General features: G+C 41.7%; 1 pseudogene across 1 annotated transcript; it reads left to right on the top strand.

Moving 5' to 3' along the window:
• Positions 1 to 864: 864 nt before the first annotated feature.
• On the top strand, positions 865 to 14,730 carry LOC134757797 (E3 ubiquitin-protein ligase makorin-1-like; annotated as a pseudogene). The gene is made up of 3 exons (XR_010132281.1): positions 865 to 874; positions 4,347 to 5,074; positions 5,163 to 14,730. The product of XR_010132281.1 is annotated as an E3 ubiquitin-protein ligase makorin-1-like (transcript).
• Positions 14,731 to 15,195: the final 465 nt, after the last annotated feature.

Below are 15,195 nucleotides of genomic sequence, written 5' to 3'. Positions count from 1 at the left end.
GATCACGAGGTCAGGAGATCGAGACCATCCTGGCTAACATGGTGAAACCCCGTCTCTACTAAAAAATACAAAAAAAATAGCCCAGTGTGGTGGTGGGCACCTGTAGTCTCAGCTACTCAGGAGGCTGAGGCAGGAGAATGGCGTGAACCTGGGAGGCAGAGCTTGCAGTGAGCCAAGATCACTCCACTGCACTCCAGCCTGGGCGACAGAGCGAGACTCCGTCTCAAAAAAAAAAAAAAAAAAGGAGCACAGGGCTGGGAGGCAGGGTGGATCTCTAAAGCTGTCCTGCTACCGTCCAGGAGTGCCTCATATGTAAGTCCTAATAAACTCATCTACTTGCCAAACTGGACTTGCCTAACTCATTTTTTGGTCTCTTGGCTCCCTCCCAGTTTGGGGGATAGTTTTCAATTATGATTCTGGGTTTTTCTCATTACAGGTATAGTGTTGTCTACCGAAACCATTATTTTCACATGGTGAGTTTTTAATTATATATCAAATAAAATGAGTACATGTTTTTGTTGATAAAAAAAGTAAAATATTAGCAATAAGTCCCATTTAAGTTGATCATCTCTAGAGAAATCAGTACTGTCATCAGGTCAGCGTGTATTGTTCTTGACTTTCTTTCCAAGTATTTACATCTATACATTTCAAATGAAACTATAGAAAATACCTAGTACAGTGCCACCTATAGTACAGGAATTTCAATTATACAAATTTGAAATGATACCAAAGAATGATCATATTAATAATTATGTCTCATATTGAGGTAGGAGGTGAGATTCGACTCCAGAAGCAGGTCAGACTGCAGATCATGTTAAAGACTAGCTAAAACAGGGAAGAAGCAAAAGCCCCTCTCCATAAGACATGCCCACCCGTGAGTGCCATGTCAGTTTACCGTTGCCATGGCAACACTGGAAGTTACAGCCTCTTTCAATGGCAACAGCCTGACCACCTGGAGATTACCACCCTTTTTCTAAATATTTCTGCATAATCTGCCTGTTAATTTGCATATAATTAAAAGTGGGTATAGGCCCGGGGCTGTAGCTCACGCCCGTAATCCCAACACTTACGGAGGCTGAGGCGGGTGAATCACCTGAGGTCAAGAGTTCAAGACCAGCCTGGTCAACATGGTGAAACCCTGTCTCTACAAAAATACCAAAAAAAAAAAAAAAATTAGCCAGGCATGATGGCGGGTGCCTGTAATCTCAGCTACTCAGGAGGCTGAGGTGGGAGAATCACTTGAACCTGGGGGTTGAGGTTGCTGTGAGCCAAGGTTGCACCATTGCACTCCAGCCTGGGCGACAGAGTGAGACTCCGTCTCAAAAAGAAAAAAAAAATGTGGGTGTAAACACAACTACGGAGGTGTCCCTGAGCTGCTACTCTGGACACACCACCTATCGGGGAGCCCCACTCCACAAGCAGTATTTCTGCTGCTGTTGTGCACCACCGCCTCAGTAAAAGTTACTGTCCAACACCACCAGGTCACCAAAAACCGTCCCAGGCTAAGCCCTAATCTGGGGGCTTGCCTGCCCTACATCAATATTAGGTACAAATTTCAATATCATACAGACCTCCCAAAGTTTCCAAAATTTGCGAGGAGTCATATCACTTGTAAGCAGTAAAGAACACTAATTGTTCTTTGGTTATGTCAGTAACCTTGGCCATATCACTTTAGCATTAAAAACTAAAATAGACCCATTTAAACAATCAAATCCATGACTGCTAGTGTCCTGTGATGAACACATTGTTACTAATGCTTTAGAATATTCTAAATGATTATGTAACGTGGATCGCTAACATTTGCTTTTATTAAAATGTGAAGTATTTTAATGACTACACCAGTCTCATCCAAATATTCATTAAATAGTAGAGCTTTTAGAGGGTTTTAAAAAAATTCATGAAGATCAATTACTTTGAAGTGGAAATTAGATGTTATAAGATACTACAAAAACGCTTAGACAAACACCACAATGCACTGTGCAGTTAATTTAGTGGAGAAGACTCAAAACAACATCAGAGCTAAAGCTGAGAAAATTAAAAAGGCAGCATTAGCGTACATATATTCCACAAAGGATGTAAATCTATGCCCCTGAGAATGCCTCTTCTCCATTCCATGTCTACTCCTAGGGGGATATTAGTGTTGAATGACACAGGTTTTGAATTTTCCTAGGCCTTTTGTAAACAAAATCCTGGCATAGACTGCACTATTGTTACGTGTGAGGGTGAAGCAGATTTTTAATTTTTCTTTTGGTTCAATTTTTTCCCTGTATTTGGTATTTACATATATTTTAAACCCTTAGGAAATATGCGTTATTTTTCCAAAAAAAGGCCTTATTTTTGTGTGTAAAGTGCATTTTATTTAAAAATATTGTAAACTCCAGCCATATCATTTAGAATATCCCTACATTGTATATTTTTTCTTTTATATTCTTGCCAGCAGGAAGACACCTGCATTATAATTTTTAGTGGGTACCTAACATCTCACCTTATAGATTCCTACAAGTTATTTTATCCTTTTTTCACATTTAGATTTTTTACAGTGTATTGCTGTTAACATGAACTGTGAGAAATATACCTACACACATATTTTGGACAACTATTTCCTTAGGTCACATTAACAGAAATAGAATTACTCTATTGAAATGCATGCTCATTTTAAATCTTGGTGTGGAGTGGCCTCCAACAAACATGATTTGTTTTAGAAATTATATTCAAAAAAATTATGAGAATTAACATTTTCCCAAACTGATACCCATCCTAGATATCATTTTTCTTTATAATCTGCCAACTTTATATAAAGGCCAAAAAGTGTATTTAAACATTTACATTTTTGGCCAGTTGTAGTGGCTCATGCCTGTAATCCCAGCACTTTGGGAGGCTGAGGTGGACAGATCACCTGAAGTCAGGAGTTCAAGACCAGCTTGCCCAAAATGGCAAAACCCCGTTTCTACTAAAAATACAAAAATTATCCAGGTGTGATGGTGCGTACCTGTAATCTCAGCTACTCGGGAGGCTGAGGCAGGAGAATTGCATGAACCCAGGAGGCAGAGGTTGTAACGAGCTTAGATGGAGCCACTGCACTCAAGCCTGGGCGACGGAGCGAGACTCTGTCTCAAAAAATAAATAAATAAATAAATAAACATTTGCATTTTTAATTTGTAGTTTATGGGCTGTTTTCACATATTTATTCTTCATTTGCATTTCCCTTTTATTACTTACCCTTCATATTCATAGATCATTTTTATGGTAGTGTAATCTTCTTATAAATGTGTAAGAGATAATTAAATGAAGTCAACAAACCGTTTCTTTCATATACTTAACAAATGTATTTTCTAAGTGTGTTTTTACTTGTTTTTATCTAAAAGCAAGATTTTAAATTTGTTTAGAGTAAAATTTGGCAGTCATTTCTTTTGTGGCCACTGCCTTTGATGGCTTGGTATTCTTACCTAGAGATTAGATAAGAAAATTTTTTTACATTATCTCTATATTCCTGTTGGTTTACTGTTAAAAATGTTGAGCCAAAAGTCTACATGAAATTTATAGGGTATATGTGCTAGACAGATAATCTTCCTCTCTCCCACCAACACCTCTAGTTTCCTAACACGATTTCCCCCCTCTTCCCCAGAAATTCCATCTTTTTCATATTCTAATTTTTTTTTTTTTTTTTTAGACGGAGTTTCGCTCTGTCGCTCAGGCTGGAGTAAGTGGCACGATCTTGGCTCACTGCAAGCTCCACCTCCTGGATACATGCCATTCTCCCGCCGTAGGTTCCCGAGTAGCTGGGACTACAGGCGCTCGCGACCACGCCCGGCTAATTTCTTTTGTATTTTAGTAGAGACGGGGTTTCACCGTGTTAGCCAGGATGGTCTCAATCTCCTGACCTCATGATGCACCCACTTCAGCCTCCCAAAGTGCTGGGACAGGCTGGAGTGCAGTGGCACCATCATAGCTCACTACAGCCTTGACCACTCAGACTCACGTGATCCTCCTACCTCAGCTTCCCAAGTAGCTGGGACTACAGGTGTGCACCACCATGCCCAGCTAATTTTTTCTAGTGTTTTTTGTTTGTTTGTTTGTTTTGTTTTTTTAGAGATGGCGTTATATTATGTTGCCCAGGATGGTCTCAAACTCCTGGTCTCAAGTGATCCTGCTGCCCTGGCTTCCCAAAGCACTGGGATTACAGGCCTGAGCCACCGTGCTGGCTGGAGCTTACTGTTTTAAAGTTATTATTATCATATCATCATCGGCAGAAAAGAAACAATTGATATAAAAGTATATTGGCCTACATATGATCTTAACCATGGGATCAGTTAATTTTACCAAAAATGGGTATGTGGGATAAACAGTAACAGTGGAGGCTGCAGCTCCCAGAACAACAGCCACAATATCAGGAGCAGGACCTGCAGCAGCAGCTATCCCACCCCATCCCACAGTCACCACCCCCATCCCTGGGGATGGGAAGAAGGAGTGGCAGTAGCTGCAGCAACAGCTGAACTAAACAGGTCACCTGCTGGTATTTTGTGCATGGGATTTGTAAGGAAGGACATAACTGTCGCTACTTGCATTCCCTCTCTGACAGTCCACATGGCGTAGTGGGCAAGTATTTTCAGCGACGATACTGTATTTATGGAGGCCACTGCAGATGTGAACACAGCAAGCCACTGAAACGAACAAGCAACCGCTACAGATCTAACTACAAAATCATCCCTTGCTGCTTCCTCAAGTCTCTCATTCATAGTTGGACCGCTTGTGGAAATGAATACAGGCGAAGCTGAGTCAGACTCAAACTTTGCAACTGTAGGAGTGGGTTCAGAGGACTGGGTAGATGCTGTTGAGTTTGTTCCTGGGCAACTCTACTGCAGCTGTACTGCCCCTTTCTGCAGTGACCAAGGGAGAATCAGAGAAAGAGCAAACAGCTGTGATAACAAAGAAGCCGCTTTGCCCCTAGGCTGCAGTGGGAGAGATGGAAATGGGTAGAACTGTGTGTATCTCCACAGAGAGTCTTGTGATCATGTTAGCTGCAGGTCCTACCTCCAATGGATGCTGCCCAGAGACCACAGCATATAAAAATCTTGTCCTGAGGCCCATGAGAAGGAAACGGAGCTCTCACTTGCTGTGCAGTGCAGCAAGGATACGATGTGGATGCTGCCCAGAGACCACAGCATATAAAAATCTTGTCCTGAGGCCCATGAGAAGGAAACGGAGCTCTCACTTGCTGTGCAGTGCAGCAAGGATACGATGTGTGGGATCTGCGTGGAGGTGGTCTGTGAGAAAGCCAGCCCCAGTGAGCGTGGCTTTGGGATCCTCTCCAGCTGCAGCCACACCTACTGTCTCAAGTATATTCACAAGTGGAAGGGCACTAAGCTATTTGAGAGCAAGATCATAGTGTCCTACCCAGAATGCCGGATCACATCTAACTTTGTCATTCCCAGTGAGTGCCAGGCAGGAGAAAGAAGAGAAGCAGAAACTCATCCAGAAAGTCAAGGAGGCAATGAGCAGCCAGGCATGCAGGGATTTTGATGAAGGACAGGGGAGCTGCCCATCTTGGGGGATGTGTTTTTACAAGCAGGTATTCCCTGATGGCCATAGAAAGGATACACAGAGACAGGCAAACAGATACTGGGCCCAGTGAAGGAACCACTTCTCGGAGCTCATTGAGGAAAGACAGAACAATGACCCCTTTGACAACAATGAAGAAGAGGTTGTCACCTTTGAGCTGGGTGAGATGTTGCTTATGCTTTTGGCAGATGGGGACGATGAACTGACAGACTTTGAAAATGAGTGGGACTTGTTCCATGATGATCTGGAAGATTTTTATGACTTGGCTCAGTAGCCACCTTGCGTGGCATGTGAACTGGCCTGCTGACCTCAGACAGCAGCAGTCCCCTGTGGTGGTGTGACAGTGCCCATGTTTCTCTCCTAGGCAGGCCTATCGACTCCAGGTGCTGTCTTAATAATTTTTACCTAGGGCCTGTCTTCTCAATCTGTGACCTTTCCCCAAGGAGTGTGTTATTTTCTCTGTGGAAAAAAGTTTCAAAAATAAATCCTGAAGTTAGTGTTTTGTAACGTGAATTTAACAGACAGTTCGTGTAGGTGTGTTGTGTCATCTGTTTTCAACCAGATTGTGTTTATGGACTTCGCACGCTCATTTTGAGGACCGTGGGTTTGAAAGTAAAAGCTGCGGCCCTGCTTTGGGGTCCGAGGAGAGGAGTGATGGGTGAAGGGATGTGCGCTTCTAAAGAGCCTTCTGCTCCAACACAGGATGTGGATCCTTGACGTTTCTGCTGAAATCTGCACATCTGTGTTTTTATATCTGTTCCCTACCCTGTAATTCCCACCCTGTCCACTTGCTCTGTGGTTTTGGTCTCTTGCTTAATTGTACACAAGTAATACTACTGGGTAACCAGAACCAGTTGTGAATGTGTTGAGATTTCTACTGTGTGTTTTGTTTGTTGTTTGTTTGTTTTAGATGGAGTCTCACTCTGCCACCCAGGCTCCCTGGCTGGAGTACAGTCACACGATCTCGGCTCACTGCAACCTCCCCCTCCTAGGTTCAAGCGATTCTCCTGCCTCAGCCTCCCGAGTAGCTGGGACTACAGGCATGCACCACCATGCCTGGCTAATTTTTGTATTTTTGGTAGAGACAGGGTTTCGCCATGTTGGCCAGGCTGGTCTTGAACTCCTGACCTCAGCTGATCCTCCCACCTCGACCTCCCAAAGTGCTGGGATTACAAGCGTGAGCCACCGTGCCCGGCCCTACCATGTTTTGAATGATAAGAAAATTGAGAAAGAATGCAAATAAAAGATAGAGGGGCATAAAATCAGTGCAGAGTTGCAAGCTGACTCCCAAGAGCTTGGTGTGTGTGAGTGTGAGTGTGTGATAAGCCTCTCATCCCTGCATAGATGCAGTATTCTTAGCCTTAGTAGAGAAACTTGGTTTAGTGGTTTAAGCCTTGTGTGGCAGATAGATTTTAAAGGACAAAGCAGTATATTGGTAGTTGTTAATATAGCAGTGCTAGCTCTGTCTGTCTATATAAAGAAAGAAATGAGGTTAGCCATAGAGTTAAGACTATCTGGTTATCCTACATATTAACACAAACTGGGGCTTGGATACAGAATTGTATTTACTGTTTACAATCTAGGCTTTCTAGTCCAGGCATTTTTTGAAAAACCTTTGTCCCCATTCGAGGTGTTTTGTTGTTGAGTTTTTTGTGTTTGTTTTTGTGGGTATTTGCGTAATTCCACTTCTGATCTTTCAGGTAGACAGATGTGATTCAAAACTACATTCTAAGGTGTTTACTGTAGTGGAGTAATTGGCCTACAGTAATAAGTCACACTTTTCTACTAAAGGGGAGGAGATGGTAATCCCTGAGACAAGCTAAGTTATTAAAAGAATTTCTATTGGAAATTTTGCCTTTGTGCTTTGTTGCTCTGTTTCCTGAAAATAACTTGGACCTGCTCCTGGTCTACCATTTTGTTCCTTGGATCCCACTCATTCTTTAACTTTAAGAAAAGAACAAGTAATTGTTGCTGTTTGGTTTTGAAGGGAAGGTGAGGGTTAAAGAAAGACACACAGAGAGAGTGGGGCTCAACAGCAACACAGGCACATTGCAAAAACCTGCAGAGTTGGGGGATCAGCTTAAAGCCAGAGTCTACCACCACTTACAGGCTGGGGTACTTATAGGTATGGGCAGGAGGGGTCTGGGCCATCTGGCTTGCTGCCCAGCAGGATATTGATAAGATGTACCTGTGGTCAAGCAGTTTGGCCCTTTTTCCAGTGGGATATGATAAGATGTTCCTTGGACCTTTGTTCAGCAGGATATGATAGGGATGTCTCTTCAGTTGGGCCCTTGCCCGGCAGGGTATGATAAGAATATTTCTCATGACCCGAACCCCCGTGGAATGTTTCACTTTGACCAAGGTCTGCGAAATGGCAGGGGGCTTACAGAATGGTGCAGTTTGGACTAACAGTTGCCAAAGTCTCTGTATTTTGCAGCCGCCCTTTTGTAAGAAGTACATTTCCCAGGTAAAACAAAAAAATATTTTTACGGATGATGCTTTTCAGTATCTTTATGGAGTATGACCACAATGCACCAATTTAATATTGGAAAATGCCTATTCTTCGTGGGTATAGATAATTTCATAGCAGGTATTCAGAAGAGTATTTTGTAATTCTTCTAACAGTGTTTTATTAAATTCTTTATTTTTCTATTACCATTTTAGTTTTGCATTTCTTAGTTTCAATTTATTATGTTATTCATTAAATAAGCTTTTAATTATTTACCGTTACTTCATATGGTGTCATGCTTTTTTTTTTTGAGACGGAGTCTAGCTCTGTGGCCCAGGCTAGAGTGCAGTGGCGTGATCTCGGCTCACTGCAAGATCCGCCTCCCGGGTTCATGCCATTCTCCTGCCTCAGCCTCCCCAGTAGTGGGGACTACAGGCACCTGCCACCAAGCCCAGCTAATTTTTTGTATTTTTAGTAGAGACGGGGTTTCTCCATGTTAGCCAGGATGGTCTCTATCTCCTGACCTTGTGATCAGCCCACCTCGACCTCCCAAAGTGCTGGGATTACAGGCGTGAGCCACAGCACCCGGCCTGGTGTCATGCTTTAGCAGTTATTCACATGAAGTAAAATTATGCCGTAAATATACATTTGTATAATATCCATTTCTTAGTCAGAAGACCTGCCTCTGTCTGCTGCCAATGGGTGTGTGTTTTGGTTTGCTGGTGGAAAAATACTCTTTCAGAGCTCTTCTAAGGTTACGTAGTGTTGAGTGGCTTGTTCCTAGGGTGTTTGAAAGTAGGCTTCCCTTTAAATAATTTGAAAAGTAACCATCTTTTATTTAAACATTGTATTCAGTTTGTATTCCTATACGTGTGTAAACTTTGAGAACTTTTTATCTCTTCAGTATGTGTTAATTTTAGTGTAAAAGTCATCATCCAACTTGAGTCAATACAAAGTCTATGGTACTTTATATCTTTTGGCTACCTGTGCTAGATTTGTGATCAAGGAATTGTTACCAAAAGGGTAGATTAATAAAGGAGACTTGTGCCAAAAATTTTTTTTTACCAAAAATGGGATAAACTGACATTATCCCACTGACCTAGCATGATATACCAAGAAGAACACAATATTCCTTATATAGGATTCCTGCCAAGAAATGTATAACCTGAATCAAATTATCAGGAAACACTCAGACAAACCCAAATAAAGGAACATTCTTCAAAAAAACTGATGCGTCCTCTTCAAAATTAACAATGTCTTGAAAGACAGAGAAAGGCCAAGGAACTAGATTAAAGTGGTCTAAATGATATGGCAACTCTATGTAAAAATGATCCTCAATTGAACCCTGGATCAGAAAAAAAAATTAGAAAGGATATTATTAGAACAATGAGTAAAATTTGAATATGGTCTAGATTTTAGATAATAATATTATATCTGTTTAAGTTCTTGGATTTGATAATTGTGGTTATGTTTAAACAATTTTGATAATTGTGGTTATGTTTAAAAATTTTTGATAATTGTGGTTATGTTTTTAAAAAGCCCTTGTTCTAGGTGATATATGCTAAAGTTTTAGGGGTGACAGTTCATATTTGTAACTTACCCTCAAATGGTGATGAGGATGAGGAGAGAAACAGAAGGCGGGGAGGCAGATATTTGCTGTTGATGAATCTGAGTAAATGGTTTACAGATGATCCGAATGAATCATCCCTGAAACTTTTCTGTAAGTTTAAAATATTTCAAAATAAAAAGTGTAAAAGGGTAAGAAAATTATTAACAACATGTTCAATGAAAAGACCCAAATCACTCATTGAGATTTTGGGGTCCCATTTCAATATCATCTGACATTGACCATGGTCATCTCTGGAAGAGGAGATTCTGAGTGTGCTTCTTAGATGAAATTTTCCTTTGATTTATGTGTATTTGCCATTATGTGAGGTTTTTACTTTTGAAATCCAGTTTCAGGTGGAGGTAGTATTTGCATTCTGCGGAAAAAGCTTTCTGGTCGTGGTTATTAATCTTTTACTTATTGCTTTGCTTTATTTTCTATAAATATTCCACTATGTTGCTTGGCTTTCATTAATTTTGTTTTCAGATGTGCAGTTGACAAACTCCTTTCCTTCTCACGGTAGCTTTGCCTCTGAAGTGACACTGATTGTAAGTGGAGTGCATGCAATCCCCTACCTGGTGGGTTATGAGGAACTAGGGCTTCAAATAAAAGTAAAGATGACTTTGGACCACAAATTCCCCAACTTGCCAAGTAAGCCAAAAACTCTTCAGACGTTCCTTAAGGAAGGGGGCGCGGAGACTTGTGGGAAACGGAGTCTGGAATTTGATGGATCGCCCGGGGAGCGCCCCGGGAACCGGTCTTTGGCAGCCCCGTCTGCGCATGTGCAGACTTCCTCCTTGTTCCTTACTCCTGTCTCTGATCAGCGTGGAGCCTCCGCGTCTACGCATAACTCAGCGACCAGGTGCTGCACTAACGATGCGTTCCGCAGGTGAGAGCCTAGCTTGGAGGGTTGCTTTGCGGGGCTTGGGGTAGGTTTGTGTTCACAGCCTGTGGAAGCAAAAACTTGCGCAAATCCCACGCGGGTTGAGACCCTCTGGCACTTGTTCTCGAGTCTGCCCTGCATCTGTCCGTCTAGAAAGCAAGTGACGGAGGAGGAGGTCCGCTGCGGATCTGCAGGTGCCACGAAGAAGATAAGGGCGGAGGGAACAGGTTTCCTGATCAGAATAAAGGGCTCCGGGAAAAGGCATTCACATGTTAAAAGAGCTGTTTCCAGAAGCTCCTCTAACTCGCAGGTGCCCTGGGCAACCATTCATCAGCTGGTCAAACCCACTACTCCTGCGGGGATGAGAACAAGTCTTACAACGTTTACTTTATGCTATACTATCATTCCTACCTTAGCAAGCCTATTGCAGATGCAGAGCCTGAGTTTGAAAGTAAGACGAGTTCACATCCTAGCTCTGTCACTGGCTCTCCATGAACACAGTGATGAACCTAAACTCTAAGACTCAATTTCCCCATCTGTAAAATGAAGTTATTTCTAAAACCTGCTTCAGGGTCGTTCTGAGTGTTGAATAAGAGAGCACCTCTAAAGCACTCCACACAGGTCCTGGCATTTTCTAAGCACTCTGGAAATGCGGCCTGCCTTTCCCACTGTTCTTTTCACTCGGTGTGTCATTTGATTCTCAAAGACCCCCTGTAAAGTCGGTGTTACCCACCCTATTTTAACTGAGAAGAAAACCAAGACTCTGGAGGTGAAGTCACATGGCTAGCAAGTGAAGGATCTGGGATGCAAGCCTCAGTTTTATTTCCAAATCGCATGCTTCACAGCACTTAGCAGAGTGGCATGTCTCTATGGGCCGACCGGAGTGTGTAAGGACTGAGCCTTCCCTTAAGGATCTTGGAGATTTCTTGGTATCTCTGCAGAACCCTGGGGGTACTGTGAAACTGAGGCCTCTGGGAAACTCAAGGTCCATCTGTCTGTGCCCTCCACAGTTCTCAGGTTCCCAAGGGAGATTTGCAGGCAGTGGTTTTCAAACTCGCATGCATCAGTATCACCTGAAGGGCCTGTTAAACCCCACCCCACGACTGGGCCCCACACCCAGCGTTTCTGATTCAGTAGGTCTGGGGAGAGGCCCAAGAATTTGCCTTTCTATTTAGTTCCCAGGTGATGCTGATGCTGCCGGTCCAGGGTCCACACTGAAAGCCTCTGTTGTGGGAGATAGTGAACTCCAAGAGAGAGTTGGAACCGGCTGAAGGTCCCAGTTATCTGAATTTATTCCCTCTCTCCCCAGCCAGGGTCACCCTGCTCCTGTGAGGAGGGGACGCCAGAAGCAGGAATCTCGCCTGGGAGGTTCCCACCCTCTGATAAAACGCACACAGCTGCACCAAGGACGTCCGGGAAAACAGGCAAGTCTGTAAGCGCTTGCTCTTGAAGCAATTCCCGATTCTTCCGCCCTGAATAACTCATCATGTCGGAGGTTGCCAAGAACCGTCGGTCAACGAAGGTGTGGGCCAGCTGTCACAGGACAGAGGTGAGCTGGGCTGAGGATGGCGAGCTGGACTGAGGATGGTGGGCAGGAGGCGGGCTGCGGGGGAGGAGGAAGTCCCAGGTGAGTACCTGGTGCGCATGACGGGGAAGATACTATCACCACTCCTCTCGGAAACTCCTCCCATGCCCCAAATTCTTCAACCCCTCTTCCTAGATTCTGCAGAGCCCTCAAACCCCACCCATCTCCACATCTGGAATTTAGGGACATGCTACCCACTACCTACTCTTGACTTTATAGGAGTACGGGGAAGCTTTTCAGCAGTCATGTAATTGTGCCTCATTTTAAAAGTGAAAAATATTAACACAGTGCTCAAGTGAATGGATCTGGGGCCGGACTGCCCGGGTTCAAAGCCCAGCTCCACCACATTGCTCAGTCTTCCCCTCGCTTTCCTCTTCTATGAAATGGAAGTCATAATAGTAGCTATGCTTGGCTTTATTTTAAAGGTTAAATGAAGGAAGACATACAAAGTACTTAGAACAAGTCCTGTTATATAGTAACTGCTATACAAGTATTGTCAGTATTTTTTTTTTTGATACGGAGTCTCGCAGTGTTGCCCAGGCAACACTATGAAGGAGAGAAACACTATGAATGTAATGAATTTGGAAAATTTAGCAAGAAATCAAACTTTACCCAACATCAAAGAATGTACACAGGAGAAAAACCTGATGAGTGTAAAGAAAATGAGAAAGCCTTGAAGAAGTTATACCATACTCAGAATGAGAGAACTCATGCAGGAGAGAAAGCCTATGATTGTAAGAAATGTGGGAAATTCTTTCATGAAAAAGCATGCCTTACTCAACATCAGAGAACCCACACAACAGCAAAACCCAGCAAGTGTAATGATAGTGAAAGAGTCTTAAAGAAGGAATCTTGCCTCACTCCCAATCAGAGAATTAAAACAAGAGAGAAAAACTGTAAAGGTAATAAATGTGAGAAACCTTTCTTTGAGAAGTTGAAACACACTCAACATCAGAGAAGTCACTTGGGGAAAAAAATAATGGGCGTAATGAAAGCGGGGTGTCTCAAGTAGGAAGTCACAACTTACACAAAGCCAGAGAGCTCACAAAAAAAGAGAAAACCTATGACTGCAATAAATGTGGAGAAAGCTTCCATAAGAAAACAGATCTCAGATAGCATCAGAGCACAGACACACGGAAGAAAACCCTATGAACGTAATGAATGTGAAAAATCCTTCTTTGTGAAGTCCAACTACGCTGAACATCAGAGAACTCACACAGGAGAAAAACCATATGAATGTAATGAATGTGGAAAGTCCTTCTGCCAGAAATCAGCCCTCACAGTACATCGGAGAACTCACATGGGAGAGAAACTATATAAATGTAATGAATGTGAGAAAACCTTCTGTGTGAAATCAAACCTTACTCAACATTGAAGGACTCACACACGGTGAGAAACCCTATAAATGTAATGAGTGCTGGAGATCTTTCTGTGTGAAATCCAACCTTGTCGTGCATCAGAGAACTCAGGAGAAAAACCCTACAGATGTCCTGAGTGTGGGAAAACCTTCTATGAAAAGTCAGCCCTCACAAAACATGAGCGAATTCACACAGGGGAAAAACCCTATGAATTTAATGAATGTGGAAAAACCTTCAGCCAGAAGTCAGCCCTCACCAAACATCAAAGGAAAACACACAAGAAGAAAACTATTATCAACACCCTCCATGTGCAGAAACCTGCATCTTCAAGGCAAATTTGTCAAACACCAGCAAAATCATAGGGCAGAAACACTAAGGTATTAATACATGTAGGAAAGTATTTGTTTGTAGGTTATAACGAATAGGAATTAGAAAATTAACATAGGAGTGAAACCACATGAATGCTTTGAACATGTGAAAGCTTTCAGCAAGTATTCAGAGCTGTGGAGGAAAAATTAATTTTAAGGTATATGAATGCAAAATGTTCTTGTGCATAAAATGTTTAGGTAGAAGTCATCTTTCAGATGTAATAGCTGAGTAATTAAAGAAAAGATTAGAAAATGACTTGTTCTTAATAGAATGTGAAACATGATCCTTTTGTAAAACTATGAGTTATTTAAGTCATTGACACGATAGCGTTGAATATGTGTGAAGATTTCCTGAAGTATATTGGGCTATATATAGTTACATAGGATACGAGTGTGCTGCATAACATAAATTATGTGTATGTTGGATTTACACATGGGAACACAACAATACAATATATTTTATAAGTGAAAATTGAACGGTCACATAACCTGTGGTCCAACAATTCCAATTCTAGATACATACCATAAAACAATAATTCTCAACTGGACTTCCTAAAGTGTGTTTGGAAATCTGTTGTTTTGATTGTCACATCATTGACATGCTACAGGCTCTGGGTAGATGGGAGGCCGGAGATGCTAAGTTCCCTGCAATGTATCAGTGAAAGGACAGGAAATAGTCTTATCCAGAATACCGGTAGTTTCACCACACACAAAAATTGCCTTACAGAAACTCTTGCACATCTGCACCCACAAATTTGTACAAGAATGTTCACTGCAACATTGCAATAGTTTTTGTAAAAAAAAAATTTAAAGAAAATATCCAAATGTTGATTAACAATAAACTAAATTAATAAATGTTGGCATAGTCATATGGTAGAAATAATATACATCAATGAAAATGAATAAAACTCTGTTAAACACATCAACATGGTTATATCTTAAAGTGATGTTGAATTTAAAAAAGGGAAAAATATAGATACTCTGTTATGTTATTTATATAAAGTTCAAAAGCAAACCAAGAATACATTGTTCAGGGATACATATATAAGTAGTAAATTTAGAAAAGAAAGCAAATCAATGATTAACACAAAATCTACAATATCAGTTACATTTTAGGAGGAAGGAGGGACTTACATTCAGGGAGAGAAAAGAGAGCCCTCATGGTTCTTAAATGGGTTATTTTTACTTATATAACGTATATGCATATTTATATCCATATGAATATCTGTTAATAGAATATCTGATTTTCCAGAAAAGTCTTAATGCATTAGAACATTAACAAAGGTGATGTTTTGTAGTAAGAATTACAGCTACTTTTTTTTACATTTATCTATTTTTCTGTAGTTCAAGTCTGTTTGATGACTTTTTACAAGTATCCATACCACTA

The sequence above is a fragment of the Gorilla gorilla genome, chromosome 21, assembly GCF_029281585.2.
Source record: "Gorilla gorilla gorilla isolate KB3781 chromosome 21, NHGRI_mGorGor1-v2.1_pri, whole genome shotgun sequence".
Classification (NCBI taxonomy): Eukaryota; Metazoa; Chordata; class Mammalia; order Primates; family Hominidae; genus Gorilla; species Gorilla gorilla.
Note: the sequence above shows the minus strand (reverse complement) of the source record. Positions and strands in the feature narration are given on the sequence as shown.